This window comes from Melopsittacus undulatus, chromosome 9 (genome assembly GCF_012275295.1).
Source record: "Melopsittacus undulatus isolate bMelUnd1 chromosome 9, bMelUnd1.mat.Z, whole genome shotgun sequence".
Classification (NCBI taxonomy): domain Eukaryota; kingdom Metazoa; phylum Chordata; class Aves; order Psittaciformes; family Psittaculidae; genus Melopsittacus; species Melopsittacus undulatus.
Window position 1 is genome coordinate 39,390,950 of NC_047535.1, and position 15,547 is coordinate 39,406,496.

At 49.5% G+C, this 15,547-nt stretch overlaps 1 protein-coding gene across 1 annotated transcript in view; it reads right to left on the minus strand.

The window, feature by feature from the left end:
- SETD5 (SET domain containing 5) overlaps positions 1–14,956 on the minus strand; it is a 61,929-nt gene extending 46,973 nt beyond the window's left edge. The window contains exon 1 of the mRNA XM_034066536.1: positions 14,819–14,956. The gene's annotated coding sequence lies outside the window, so the exon portion shown is untranslated. The remainder of the gene's footprint in view (positions 1–14,818) is intronic.
- Positions 14,957–15,547: the final 591 nt, after the last annotated feature.

A 15,547-nucleotide genomic window follows, 5' to 3' on the forward strand; every position in this document is an offset into this window, starting at 1 on the left:
ACAACCACACGATGAAACTAAGAGGTTGGAACACGAGAGCTGCTCATGCTGAAGACACCAGCAACCCACCTCGAGCAGGTCATCTCCATTAGCCTCTTGATGCTGGGGAGAGGGACGATGGCACAGCAGAGAGGGAAGGCAAGGAAAGGGAAGAGATTTCCTTCCTGCTAAGCCTTCACTACCTCTGTTGTGTGCAGTGCTCTCTGTGAGGTGATTCTGCAGGTTAAGACAGATAGGGCTGTCTGGATGAGGTGAGTAGCAGGGGTTGCTGCGCTAGCTCTCAGAGCTGGAGGCCTTTGCTTTACACTGTGTAGTGCCCCAACACGTTTCTGCAGTTTGCTATCCCTTTAGCCGTAAGCAAGGAAACTTGCAGTTGCTAGACAACCTCCTTCCCACCTCAGAAATAGCTCAATTTATGTGACAAATCCATAGGCTCAACGTTCAAAAAGCTACACAGTTTTGAGCTGCCTTTTGTTCCTTTAGGACACAGCAGCATTTCCTTACTGCAGAGCTGCAGAGATGAGAGCCATGGGGCTCCTCCCTGGCTGGACCTGGAGTAGGAGAGGAGAGGCAGGAATGCAGCCATGCAGGAGAGGAGGCAAGAGCAGCCCAGGTAGCTCCAGGTCCTCCTCTGCACAGGCAAGACCAACCAGAAGAGCTTTACTTGCACAAAGCAGCAGATCTTGAGAGCTACCAGAAGGGAATTTCAGAGCTCTGCATGTCTGCAAAGGCATCTGGAACAAGGAAACGTATGGAAATAGGGAAACTTGGCAGCCATCGAGGGAGTGGTGGAATGGCCAAACGCAAATAAAAAGTAGAAGCATGATCTGGAGCCATTACCAAACTGAGTCACTCAGTTCCCCAGGTGAGTTTACAAAGTGAGGGAGGAGCAGAATTGCTGAAGCATTCCCATTTGGATGGCATGAAAACCAGGAAAGAAGTGCCATTAGAACACTGCTTGGGAACAAGTATTTCCTACTGTATCAGCCACAAATAAACCCTCTGCCTAAATCCAGTTAGCTTGAGAGATAGAGGCTGTCCTAGAGTAATTTAAGAATGAAACCTAGCAGGAGCGCTGGTGCTGGTGCTGCCTCTCACAGGGGCTGTGCTCATGTTGCCCTTGCGCAACTTTCTTCATGCTGTTGCTAAAAAAGGATGAAAAAGATTTAGAGCCTTGTGCTGCGGTCAACTGGCACTCAGCAATGCTCATCTGAACACAGCGAGTGCACACTTACAGCAGGGCTTCTCTGAAGAGGCTTTCAGAAAGCCTTAACCATATCTTAAACATCTGAAGCAACGCAGGATGGGAAAGAACTGAGTTCCAACGATGCAAGCCACAAAGTATTACATTTCAGAGCTCCCTTCACATCTTATGTGTCTTATGCAAGGCAGTATTCTAGCACCGGGTTAACTGTTTCTCCTCTAAATTCATCCCGACTTCACGATCTGGGTTCTGGCAGCAAGTGTCCGTATCTGAAACCATGCCAACTGATCATGCCATGGATGCTTTTTGAACTCCAGTGTCAGGAATGCAGCAGACATGAGTTGGGCCTGGTTTAAAAGACTAAGATGAATATTTGCTCCTTCCCCCTTCCCTGTAAACCATTCCAATGCTTAATTATCACTGCTAAGAAACTGTACTTCCAAGATTGAATTTGTCTAACCTCAGTTGATATTGCCATGCCTTTGTCAGCAAATCTCACAAGGCCTTTTAGAGAAAGATCAAGTCCTCTCTCTATTGTCTTTTCAATAAGCTGGGTAAGTTGAGCTCCTTTAAGCCTCCCATCATGAGGCTTATTTTCCAGTCCCTGGATCATTTCTGCAGCTGTCCTTTGAATTCTCTCCAAATACACTGGCATCCGTCTTGAAGCATGGAAACCCAAATTCAATTCCAGTATCAGCCTCAAGGTTGCTGTGTTTATAAGATTACTTATTTTTGTGTCACATTCCATTCCCCCACTTTTTTGGTTCTCCTCAATATGGCCAAGAATCACATTAACCCTTCTAAATGCTGCCCCAAGAACCATGTAGAGGGAACCAACTCTAAGCATCTTAAAGCCCTCTGAGCTACTGCTTTCCAAAATGCTGTTTCAGTTTATAGATGGGGTTGCAGTTTTGCTAACAAATGCATCACCTTGCGAGGGGATGGATTCATATCTTTTATTGAAATGTGGAAAAACAATTCAGAGCTCCCTAAACACACTTTATTATCCCACTAGCGTCTCTCTGACAGAAGCTCTATCAAATATTTTATGCTACCCAGATAAAATAGATTCTAAAGAGCAGTAAATGAAAAGCTGATTTCATCTCACAACCTTCTATATAGCCAGGTGTGTCCTTTCCAAGTTACAATCCCAGCTATTTTACATCTCCACTGTTCATGCAATTTCTCCAGCACAACCATTTCTAGTGTCAGGGTATCCTGCCCTCTCTATCCCAACCAGGCATGCCCCCCCCCCCCCCACCTCCTCCACCCTCAGAACCACAGAATACCCCACACTGGAAGGGGCCACTGAAGGTTAACTGATGGAACCCCCCTCCTCTCCCCAAAACAGAGCTAACTTGGATCAGGCTGCTCAGGGCATTGCTCATTTCTTCTCCAGGGCCACCAAGTGTTTGCGTAACTATGCATTTTAAGGCCAAAAATAACCTTCTAATGATCTGACTTTCCACCTAACAAAGACTGGAAAATCTCACCTAGTCATTTCTACACTTGGCATTGCAGCTCACAAATGAGCTAGGCCATGTTTGTCAAGCACAGCCTACAAAACACCATATGGATTTACCACAATTCTTTGGGGGGGAATTGAAACGCATGCAACAGACTGCAGCCCAGTGGTCCCCAGGCAGCATCAACCCACTATTAAGTCTTCACAGTGAGCACAGCACATCTGTAGCTCTTAGGAAAAAAGTATAAAACTTGGGTTTTTTTTAAAACTAAAACTACATGAAACACTTTCTCAGAAGCCTTTGAAGAATGCTTCAAATTACCCAAGCAAAGCTCTAGTTCTAACTCCTCCAAAGGAGACTGTTCTTCCACTGTATATGTGGGTGACTTAAGATGTCAGCTTTCCCAGTTCTGTGAAACATGTAGTAGTGGCAAATGTAGTGGTATCATCTTAAATGTCATCTTCCATATCCGCAGTGGTAAGATGTATCAGCACCTGCCTTTAGCAGTACAATTTACCAGCACCTATATTTATCAATACATTTATTTAACAACACACTCATAGCATCTGTCTCCTTGACTACCTAAATAAGGATGCCCATCACCCCTTAACTGCAGAGTATCTCTCAACCCACACAGGCCAGTCCCTACAAAGCTTACCAGTCACTAACAAGAATCTCCCCACCCCTCCAAAACCCCCATAATTATAGCAACAAAGGACTATTGTGGACATGTATTTATCCACACAAAAGCATGTCATAATAGTGAAGCTCTCCCCCTTCGCTTAAAAAAGAGCTATGTGAAATCAAAGCAACTAAGAGCAGGGCTGGATTTATGTAACAGCATAAACCACTACACTGAAATGGGAGATGCTAGCCAAGATCCTGTGATCCTCTCACCTTACATTCTTCCCTCAGCATCCATTTTTGGCCCTGTCAGAGCTGAACAAAACCTTCAGTCTGACTCAGGAGAGCCACTCTTGTTCTCACATTACATTCCCTGCTCTCCTGTCCAGGATTATCAGTGCTGCATTCCCTGCCAGCAGAAAGGAACCTCTTTAAACTTGGAAAAAACGTGGAACAGAATAAAAACAACCCCAAGAAATCCCATCACATGAGTAAATGAGGCTTGACAGCATGATGGATGCTGCAGGTTCACCACTATGAAGGCACTCTGAGAAGATGGCTTGTGCTTGTTACAGCTTCACAGAAGCACAACAGACGCTGGTTTGCCGCATTCAGGAGGGAGATGCTCAACTATTTAGATTGGATGCATTTTATATAAGACTGAAGATGACTAAGTCACAGCTGGACAGATTATGTTCTAGAAGCAAGCCACACGCTCCTCCCTGTACCTTAAACAACTGCAGTTCCTAAGCTGTATCTTTTCTCCTTTCAAACACAAGACACTGAGTTCTCCAATGAAAAGAAACAGAAAATATTGAGGACAAGATGCTTTAACCGAGAGGAATTTCACCAGTCATCCTAGGGCTGATTTCATTTTGTCATGATGGAAAAACTGAGAACTCTCAAGACCTCAGCTGGGTAACATTGGGATAGGAGAATGATCTCAGCACAGGAGGGGAACAGCACAGACAGGGATTATCTCCCTGCACAATGCAGATAGACTTTGTGTGCACTGAACATCCAAACACAGCCAAAATACTCTGAAGGCCCCTTCACACAGCTATCAGTCCTGATGGCTGCATATCAGTAGCAACATTGTTCTTAACCCCAGCTATCTTGCAGCATTACAAAGCCAGTGAAAACAAGCAGGAAAAGCATCCTGGCCCAAACTACTGCACTTCCCCATCAGCAACTCAAACAGGAGATTTTTCCACCTGTATCCACCTCATAATGTGCTCTCCCTACACCTATTAACATCAGTACTAAAAACACAGATTGCCTTACTGAAAGAAACCAAAGGCACATGCAGAAGTAACACAGCACTGCAGAGCATGGACACGTGAGGGCTGGTGTGGCAGAGACAGCTACCAAAAACATCTGAGACACGACTTGTACCACTAGATCAGGAGTCAAAAACCCTGTGTTTTACCTCCACACTGCCTAAGAGACATCCTGTGCAAGCTAATCCCTTCTTTGGGTCTCCATTTTCCTACCAGTGAAATCAGAATACTACCGGGATGTAGCACTCAGTGTTCCTACACGTGAAAGCTGGAGCTCAATCAATGGATCTCACCATAAATCACTGCAGCCGTTTCACTTGTTTCACTCATGGGCTCAGGACCCACACACGCATCCCCAGTGAGACACAGCAGCCTCCTGAACCACAGGGATGATCAGTTTAACTGCAGAGATTTTACCCTAAGCTGAATTACAACAGAATCGAACTCCACATCAAGTCCCACTGTTCAAGATGACTTGAATCCCACGTACCAGTCCAGTAACAACCATCTTCCTTAACAACTTAGGTACAAAGTTTCCCTCATGTTTCAAATGCACATCAAGGCCACTTATTTCCTCCCTCACAACCTTCTCTTCACATAAAACTGGGAATTCCACAAGTCCTTGCAGATGTTATCCCAGCCCAGGAACAGCCTGCTTCACTATCGCTCAGAGAAAGGAGCCAGGCCTTCAGAGCAACAGAAAGCTACAAACTCTGCTTGCAGGAACAGCCTGCTCCTACATCACCCCCATCCATTTCCACTCTGTGATAGGCTTCAAATGAAAAAGAAGGAATTTCCAGACCAAGGATTTCACCAGGAGGATCCTGGTTACATTAGCACACGGTTCTGCAAAAACCAGAGTTCCATCAACACTGGCACATTCTCCTTCAAGGTCCTCTTCAATGAGCTGCTGCTGGCCACTTCCCAAGCTGCACCCCAGAAGGGGCTAACAAATGACCCGAGGTTTCAGTGTGTAATCTCACTTTTAGGATGTGCCAGTGCTTTGTTCTTTATTCATTTGTTACTTCTATCTGCGTATGTAAGACTCAGAACTGCAGGAGCAGGAAACGGGACACATTAATTTCACTCTCAGTTCTCTGGCAGCTTGTGGGGAAAGTCTTTTCCCAGTTTGTGAATTTTTCAGCTTATAAATTGTGTATCTGAACTTTTCCTAAAGGAGATTCTGAATCCACAGTGTCCAAAGAGGAATTGTGCCACCAGATGCAGGCACTTCTGTGCTTGGCTTCTTGAGTCTCTCTGGCTGACCCACACTGTGCTCCAAGTGTTTCAGGAGCTAAGCTGGAAAGGCAACAACCACTGTTCTTCAGGCATCACTACCACTGATTTCCAGAGGTCTGTAAAGGATGGATACCACTGGCTTGCCTTAACCTCAGGCAGAGTACCCAAAACACCTCCCCAGACAGGACCATTTCCTTTACATATCTCACAAGTCTTAGTTCTAACCTCAGCAGAGATCTTCCTACTGACAAGACACTTATCTAAAGAGGCAGGTTTGGGATGCCATACCCCAAAATACAACGTCTGTTGGTAACATTTTCCACCTTGTGCCCAGGCACTGTCAGATAAAGGACACGTCCCAACCCTGGGTACTTATCTGGGGGCACGGACACAACTGTTCAGATGCAGCACACGCAGGAACTCCTCACCCTAACGCTCACCTTGTTACCACACTGCAAAGTCAGAACAACTGCTACTGCCTGTGAAGCAGGAGACAGCAAATACAATCTGCTGCGTTCCCTCGTTGCAAAGGGATTAATTTGGGGCTATTTGCAAAGGTTTTCATTAACTAAAAGATCACCCTCACAACAGATGAGCTTTCTTGCTTACGAGACATACTGCTCATGGCCAACGTGAATTCTTCACAAGGCAACATGCATTTGGAGATGTCATGACATGCTAACATTTAAATAGCTTTATTTAAGCGCAACTAGCCAAAACGCTGCCTCAAGTTCTACCAGACCAAACAGTCTCACTAAGTAGGAAACTAAAAGCCTCGGCTCGCAGTGAGCACACACTGCAGACAACTGCTCTGTTTCAAAGATACGCTGCTATAACCAAGTTTTCTGTAGTAAAGAAATAGGATCAAGTTGTTGCTGCAACTGGCCTCGGCTGAATTACATTTGTGTGTTGTTGCAGTTGCATGTCTTTCAGCAGAGTGATATGGAATTCATGCCATGGTTGTTTCACTACTGTAGTTTCTATACATTTGACTGACAAGGTATCTTCAGTAATAGCTTTCTGCTTGCCCTGATATTTTACAACTCATAATGACCAGCAAGTAAATGCAAACCAAAGGCTTTCTAATCGCCAGGTGACAAAGAAGTAAGGAACACTGGGTGGTGCATTTACTGACAGAGATTTGCAGTCCTGGTACACTAATGAACATTTTGTCACCTTTCTACATCCATCACTCCAGCTTTCTGCTGTACTCAGTTTCTGCACAGGCATACCTACAACAACGTGCTATTCTGAATCAGTCAAGCACCGTGCTCAGGTTGTAACAGTATTCTACTATCACGCTCGCTGTTCCTACATTCAAGCTCACATCTGACCACCTTCCCCAGCAAACGAGAACTGACAAAGGAAAGAACACCATCAATTCTCAAGCAGGTTTGTCTAAAGAAAGCACCCCATGCACAGCAGCTAAGGGCACCAACCCACAGACTGCTCACAGGCAGGGTTGGGAGCTCTTTCTCCTTTAAACAGGCACAGCCTGAGCTGGCCACGGAAAGGCGGAGACCCTGCTCCCCTTCTCCGGTCCCCACCACATCCTCCACACTTCCACCCATATGCTCTCCCCTATTTATTTTGTGAGGGCTCTGGATGCTTGTCAAATCTCTTGGTGAGCCAATTCAGTTCACTATCTTGGCAAGGAAATAATGCAGCAAAACCCAAAACACGAAATAAACCCCAACGTAGTTTTCTGCTGGGTTAGCAAGCTGGAGGAGCTCAGAAAAGGGATCCAGCAAGAACCAGAGCTGGCAAACAGCAAAGGCAGAACTCCCCGTTGGGTGGGAGAGCACAGGGGAGCAGAACTTCCCCCATTCAGCAGCAGAGCTGTTGGATGTACTCAGCTGTCTCGTGTAACTTCACCCGGAGTAACCTCACTCACAGGGTGCAGTGCTGCAATAGTTTCAAGCTGACTTCAGCTGGCACAGCTTCAGGGCAGCCTCCCCATCCCTCCCTGCACTGGGGCTAACCTGACCCCACGCTCGAGCAGTTCAGGCTGAAGGCAGCACAGAACTCTTGCTTCCACAACCAAAATGCACTTGTTTTCATCATGGTAGCCTTCCTGAGCAGTACACTACTGGGGCAGGCATGGAGCAGAACAGAGACAAAAGCGATGGTGGGAAAGCCAAAGAGCAGGACTGTGGCCATAGTACAGCAGGTCAGCTTGAACTACCATGGAACTGTATCCCTCAGGAGCACAAAGCTGTGCAAAGAACATACAGTGTGCCACCAACACCCATTCCAGCTTAACACAGGAATTCCCATATACAAGCAAACCCCGAGGTGGGTTCAGAACTGAGCAACAAAGCAAGTTTGTGGCAAGCTCAGAACCTGACTTTCACCCTCTGAGTATCCTTGTTCTCTATGAACCTCCAGGCCATCCTGAGCCCCAACATCCTTGTAACTCATGAAACTGCAGGAGAACTTTGCATCAGAAAGGCAGGCTCCTCTCCAGTCCAACAGAGCCTACTTAACTTGATCAAGCAGTCCTCTTGGCTTCAAAGGTTCACTCGAGTTGCATTTACACAGGAAGCTTCCAGATCTTTGCTGTGGCAAAAGTTAATCTACAGCCACATTACCAAGAGCATTCTTGCAGCATGATTGTAAGTTATTCCAACCTAATGCCACCAAAACACAGGAAATCATTTGTTTTAGTGTCTCCAGTTAAAGGCCACGTGAATGCTAAAGGCTTATATATTCCTCCAAGTATCTATAAATTGATACTGTAAGTCAGGTTGAGACACGCTATTTTAAGGCCTCCACGCTGAACCCCCGGGGCACTACAGTTTCCTCAATCACTGGTTCTCCAGCTTTTCCCAGTGTATTCCTACAAGCAAGGATACATTCTCACCTCTTCATTCTCCCCCATGAAAACATTTGGGAACTGCTGCTTGGGAGCAGGTTCCACACTGGCACCCTGAAGGGGCACCAGTCCTAGAGAGCATTGCCGGAAAGGTATAATGCGGAGCTGGGAAACAGGGCCATGCTGAGGAATACTCCTCTGCTCCTATTCTCTGCACTACCTGGGGCTGTGAGGAGAAGTCACGGTCTTCCCAGTCCTATCCTCTTACCAGCCATCACATCTGCAGCTCCCATATTCCGCTCCCAGAAGCACAAGCTGCATCTTTGCCTCCTCCGGTCTGAGCAGCGCTGTCCTCCATGGGCTTCCTTATCCAAATAGTTCCCCCTTAACACAAACCTCAAAAATCCTCCAGCCGCTTCTTTTCCTGGTTCCAAGTCTATGGACAACCCAGACTGCATTATCTGACACTGACAAACCAACTCCAAGCTGCATCTTGGCTTTTTGTTTCTTTTACTGAATCATCATCCGCAGGCAAGTTCTGTTACAGTTTGGTGGTGTGGTCTCGCACTCCTTCCCTATCACTGACTGGTGTTTCAAACTGCTCACTTCCAGGTCAGGAGGATTCTTCTCAGTATCAGAACTTCAAACTGTTTTCTGGGCTGCTGGAACAGTCACTGGAAAGAGTTTTGTCCTGTAAACCAGCAAGGCTGTAGAAGAAAACCCTGCTACGAGCTCCCTAAGGACATCAGGAACCAGCCTGAGTCACCAAATGAGCTGCTACCAAATCCAGACAATATCTTGCTGTCAATGTGTATGATTACAATTGCGATCATGCTCTAAATACGAACACACCAAAAGCACCGTGACCTTTCTACTCTGAAATTACTTGGAAATATTTTAGGGATTAAGCATTTTGGTTTCCAAACTAACTCCCATTCTGCCTCAAAAGGCTGCCAGTGAGTGGAAAAACATAACAAAGCTCACTCAGAGCAGGATGAATAAGCAAAAAAGTTTGCTGCCTTGAAAACTGCATGGATCTGACTGCTCGGGATACCTCCCCTTTGCTAAAGTTAGCCCTTCCGTGACCCTCAGGGAGGAATGCAAGACCTGTCTACGTTATCGAGTTTATAAGGATTAAACTTTAGCATAAACAACAGCTCACTTCTGAACTTCACTCTAAAAGCCGAATTCCGGACTATTTCTCAATGCCACTCTTCCATGCTCCTCTCTCTTCATTCTTCCCCCCTTCAGGTTTGGTGAATGTGGGACTATTAGATTCCTGACCACAAAAGAAATTACTTCTCCTGCTCATTAAAAGCTTGCCACTCCAACTGCTGACAAGTCCTCCCACATTTCTGCACCTTGAAGTCTGAGCACACCAGTAGACTTTGCTGAATATTTCCCATATTGCTCATGAAAATAACTGGGGTTTGTGTGCGCTTGGGAGGAGGAAAAGAAAACTCAGCTAGAAAGCTTTTCTCTCTCAAATTTATTATGTAAAAACATAATTTGTTTGTTTGACTGTCGAAGCATTGAGATGAAAGTCGCAGATTTACAATTTAAACAACAATATTGACGCTCCTATAGGGCTTGTGGCAACAGAAACGAGCACCAAGGCCATTATTCACTGCAGAGTTCTTCTTTTGGGCTACAGCTTTTCAAGTTCAGACTCATCACTTGAAGTGAGGGGAAAAAAATCCCTTTAGCTATTTTTGTTGCAGGAAAATAAGACTTCACCACTAGCTGGGGTTGGGGGGGGAAGGGGGACGATGAACAAGAACCTCCTGATCTGTCGTGTAGCTCGTCCTGGAGACAAAGAGCATCTCTGCTAATTATGGAAGGAAAAGATACTCATTTCAAGTAGGAGCAGTTGAAGAAACACACGAAGGGTTGCTCAGCACGCTCAGCGGGCATTAGCTGCGATTTCAGCAGCTTAGCAAGTCCCACCCCTGTGTGAGCTCAGCGGGGAGGCCAGGAGCACTGCACATTCTCCCTGCTCAGCAGGGACAGGGGCCGCTGCTCGGCTGATTTGCTGCAGGAATACTGGAAAACTGCCATCGAAATAGAAAATCCTGCGGGAAAAAAACACCAAAACCCACCAAACACAAGAACCCCCCATCCCCCCCAGCAACTTCAATAAAGAATTAAGCAAAGTGGGAAAAAATCCCAGCTCCCACAGTTTCAAGATGTTGAACTTTTGCTCCATGATGGTCTGGGGCTTTTTCCATGCTCAAAATAAGTGAAAGGTTTAGGCTAAGCCAGATCTCTACAACACTGTCTCTAACAATGTAAGTGCGAACTCTGCACTAACTCTTGCCATAAGGCAGCCATGGGAGCCAAAGACCGGCTGTAGGAGCTTTAACATTCATAGCAATTTTATCTGGAAGAGAAAAAAACCTAAATGGACAAGTATCTGAAACAAAGCCCTTACTTCAAAATCAAACACACTTCAAGTTTCCTAGGGACAACTGAGACTTAATATCTCACATGCTATATACATTTAAGCACATATTCAATGCTTTTAACTCCAGTACTGCTACTACATCTTGTATAGATAAAAACCCCCTCTCACACACTGCACACAACACAAGGTTTCACTGGCAAGATGTCAGGGTTCCACACACAAGCAGCACCAGAGTAAGGACACAAACGTGCTTCTGTAACGCTGTAATACTGCCATGAGAACAATGAAGTTTGAAGTTTCAAACCTCGGAGCACTCATGATGTTTGTTTTACTGCTGCCAGAACAGACAGAAACATTTTTATCTCATCGCATCATTCAAAACAAGTTTGCAACAGTCTGATCATCCAAAATGGGAGGAAGAATAGACCGGGTCAGGCTAATACATGACCTAGCTGGGACATCACACATTCAGCTCACTCCTGGATGCTTCCTGCCTGGAAGCTTGAATTAAAAATGTGGCTTTTTTTTTTACTTCAGGGAAAATTTGGGAAATTTAAATCAATGGTTGTTGGTTGTTCCTCCCACCCCCGAGTGGGGGGAATAAAAGAGCATAAACTGCATGTTCTTAGATGCCAGCTCAACACAATCTCTTTCCTATGGGTTTTTCAGCTTTGACTTCTCAAGATCTGGCTGTAATCAAGCCCTCCTCTTTCTGAAAAGGGGCTTAAATGTGCATGGAATTTCACTGGCTCACCTTGGGGTGGGGACATTTCAGACAACACCAGCTAAGGAATATTACTTTCAGGTCACTTGGGATGTGACAGTAAAAGGAAAAGCCAAGACCTTCTCAAAGCTGTGCCAGTTATCCAAGAGGATGCAAGGCGGAGGACTGATTCCCTGTTACAACATACAGAGAGGCTGTAAACAAAGACTAAGGGACCATGGAGCTCACTTGCTAAGGAGCCAGTTTTCCTACTCACAACACCCTAAGCTCAATGCAGTTGTCATGCAGCAGACACCACATTCAGCCCCAGCCATGGATGCGTTTTAGGTGAGCTAGAAGTTGCTCACCCCACCACGTGAAACAACTTGGGTGCTCCAGAACCTCAAATATAAAAGCTGCTCAGAGTTTGGCATCTCCCACATGATTGCTGCCAGTCAAGCGGATTTACTGGCATATTTTAATCTCTTTCCCATTATCCTGGTCATGGAATTTTTCCTTTGAGCTCACAGTAGTTGTGAGGCAGGGCAAGGGCTCCCCATCATAGGCGTTAGTTTACAAAGATGGCAGTTGTGTTCTAATGCTGAATGTGTTCCCATTTCCCACAGTGCATACCTCAACTAACAGTTCCATCTTTAACAAATGCACTGGAATAGGCTGATAGCTCCAGCTCCACCACAGAGTATCACACAGGCAGCAGCCAGTGCCAAATGGTTAGTTAAGCAGATAAGAAAGGCACTCATTCTTCCTTAAAGGAAAAAAAAAAGGAAGCTATTGCAGTCAAGCAGACAGAGTGTGGATAGAAGCTGGCAGATTCCACAATACAGAGTCACGTCAAAAATGGCCTCCTGCAAACTGTTCCTTCATCAAGCATCTGAGTCAACTGAAAGAGAGGAATTTTCCCCATTATTCCCAGGAGTTTCACCTCCCTGCTCCGCGGCACAGCAGCACTTTGTCCACGTTTTGACACAGACCCCACATAAGAAAGGCAGAGGATCGATTTCACTCTGCAGCAAAGGGGAAACTCTTCTCCCTGCTTTCTGTTCCCAGTCCCAAAGTTGAGCTGGGCCTTTATTTTGACTGTTCCCTGGCCTGTGAATGGAAAATCCCTCCTCAGCACTAGCAGGCTGGTGTGTGCTGCACACACCCACTGCACACAGCAGAAATTCCAGTCAATAAGGCAAGTGGGGCCCAGGCGATGGAAGGGGAGGAAGGAGACATACAAACAATAAGAAAAGCATCTGGCTCTGTTACTGGCTGGAAAGGAGACTGGAGTTCAAAAGAGACACGACTGCAGCCTTCACTTCACAGGAAGATCGTATCAATTCTCGCTGTCCTACTTTTCACACAGACCAAAATATCTGGAAAGGGTAACTCAGGGTTTCCAGCCCACACTTTAAAGCAATTCCATTAACTCCAGAACAGCAAGGAACCCCACGAGGGAGGTTTTTATCCCACCAGACCAAAACATAGCCTTGCTTCTGCTTTAGACCCGAGGAAACAGCCCCAAAAAGTGAAGGCCTTTGCTGAACGTGAGCCAGCCATCTCTCCACCGCCTCACTAATGGAGGCTGCTCTGCTGTCCTTCCCTGGAGATAGCAGCCAAGTCTAGTGAAGCTTCTCTCATAGCAACCAGAGCTCCAGAGCCAACGGCAGCTGCTGTCACTGCCTTCAGCGCTTACCCACAGGATCCAGAGCAAAGCAACACCCTCCTCCCTGCACCTTCAGAGCACAACCAAGAAAAGCCCAGAAGGCTGGTGACAAGATGATTTCCTGGGTCAACCACAAGAAGAAAATCCTGGTATTTCCTATACAAGTGAAAAGGGAAACCTCCTATTTCTAATGAAGAAATAGGAAATTCCTTTCCTGGGTTTAGGTTCTGGCAGGGTGGGGGGACAACCGTCTGAAATCCATGACCCAGCACACCATCAGACACCAGCATCAAGTTCTTCGAGCGCTTGCAGCACCCTTCACACAAGGAGAAGCATTTGCCCCTCACCCCAGCCCTACCCTCAGCCCTCCTGTTCCATCACAGCCAGAGGCTGCAGCAGCCACCGCAGCCCTGCAGCACCCGTGTCCTCCTCAGACCCGCAGAACCCCCCCCCGAACAGAAAATCCCAAGCAGGGATCTTCGTTTATGGCAGCGGAGAGGGAAAACAGAGCCGGGAAGTGGCCTGATCCCCCCCCCGCTACACCCGCTTCCCCAGGGCCACACGCGGCATCGCACCTCGCCTTCCTCCCTCCCCCGGGGACGGCAACAGCGGCCCGGCCCCGCTTCCCCGCCCGACCCGACGGTGAACTCCGGTCACCGGCACCCAAGGACGAGCCGCCGGCCGACAGTGACCTTGCCGGGGCCGCTGGAACGCAGGCGGCGGGGGTCGGAGCGGGGTCGGGCCGTGAGTGGGAGCCCACCCTGCAGCGGCCACGCGTGACTGGAGAGGGAAGGCAGGAGCAGCCGCGCTGCAGCCCCGGGTGGGCCGGGAACGGGGGGTTACGGGGAAGCCGCTGCACGGGCACCATGAGAAAGCAGAAAATGCAGGTCAAACACCGCCTCCCCCGAGGCTCGGGGCGGGCACCGGCGGCAGCCACCGGCGGCCCCCGGGAGGCTGCGCCCAGACGGACAACGACCCCCGCGGCCCCCCAGGACAATAAGGGGGAATAAGGGGAGCGGAGACACCGGGCTGCAGCGAGGCTCCCGCGGTGCTCCGACCCACCGACAAAGCCCCGCGGCCAGGCCCGGCCCCAGCCCCGCACCGGCCCGAGCCCGGCCGCCGCGGGCGAGCGCGCACCACCGGGACGGCCATGATGGCCCGCGCCGCCGGGCCGGGCCTCCCACGCCGGGCCGGACCGAGCCAGGCCTCCGGGGCCGCTGCCCCATAGCCACTGTGGGGCCATAACGCCCGGGCCCTCAAGGCAGGGCAGTGAGGAGCGCCCGGCTGCGGCCCACGCCGGGAGCCCCCCGCTGGCACCCGCCTGCGCGCCCCGGCGTTCCCTCCCGAGCCGGCATTCCGTCCTGCCAGCCCCGGCGGCGGCCACGGCCACCCCATGCCGCCCGGTCAGTCCTACCTGTCCGGCCCGTTCCTCGGGCCCCCGCGCGGCACTAGGCCCGGCTCAGCGCCACGGCGTCCCCTGTGCAGCCGGCGGGAGCGAGCCCTCGGCGGCGGCCGCGGCGCCAGCCCCTCCCCCTGGCAGCGGCGGCTTCTCCCCAGGCCGGGCGGAAACGGCACTGGGCGCACGGGGATCCCCGGCGCCGGCGCCAGGGGCGCCCCGAACACGCCCACTCCCGCTCCCCGTTGGCTACCACAGCGCTACACCCCACCCCGCCGGGACACCCGCCGCTGCCAACGCCCCGCCCACCAAGGCTTTCTATTGGTTGCTTCGCCGCCAGGCCCCGCCCACTCTCTCATCTTATTGGTAGCCGCCCGTCCACCCCGCCGCTCGCCCCACGGTCGTGGCTTCCTATTGGTGAGCGGAGCCGCCGGTCAGGGAGGGGCCGGCGGGGCCGCGGGGCTGCCGGGCGGGCTGCACTCAGTGAGCGCCGGGCGCGCCGCGCTACGTGCCGAGGGGCGGGGCCGCGGGCGCCGCGCGCCGCGGGGTAACTCCCGCGTCGGGACACGTGGCAGAAAGAAGGGGCGGGGCGGGCGGAGGAGGGAGGGAACGCGGGGCGCATGCGCGGGGCAGCGGGCGCGGGGCCTGCCGCTCGGCACGTCCGCGCCGCGGGAGGGGGTCCTGCTGCCCCGGTGGCCGCCGGTGCTCTCTCCCTCAGGCCTCATAGAGCGGCTCCGGTTCCCTCTT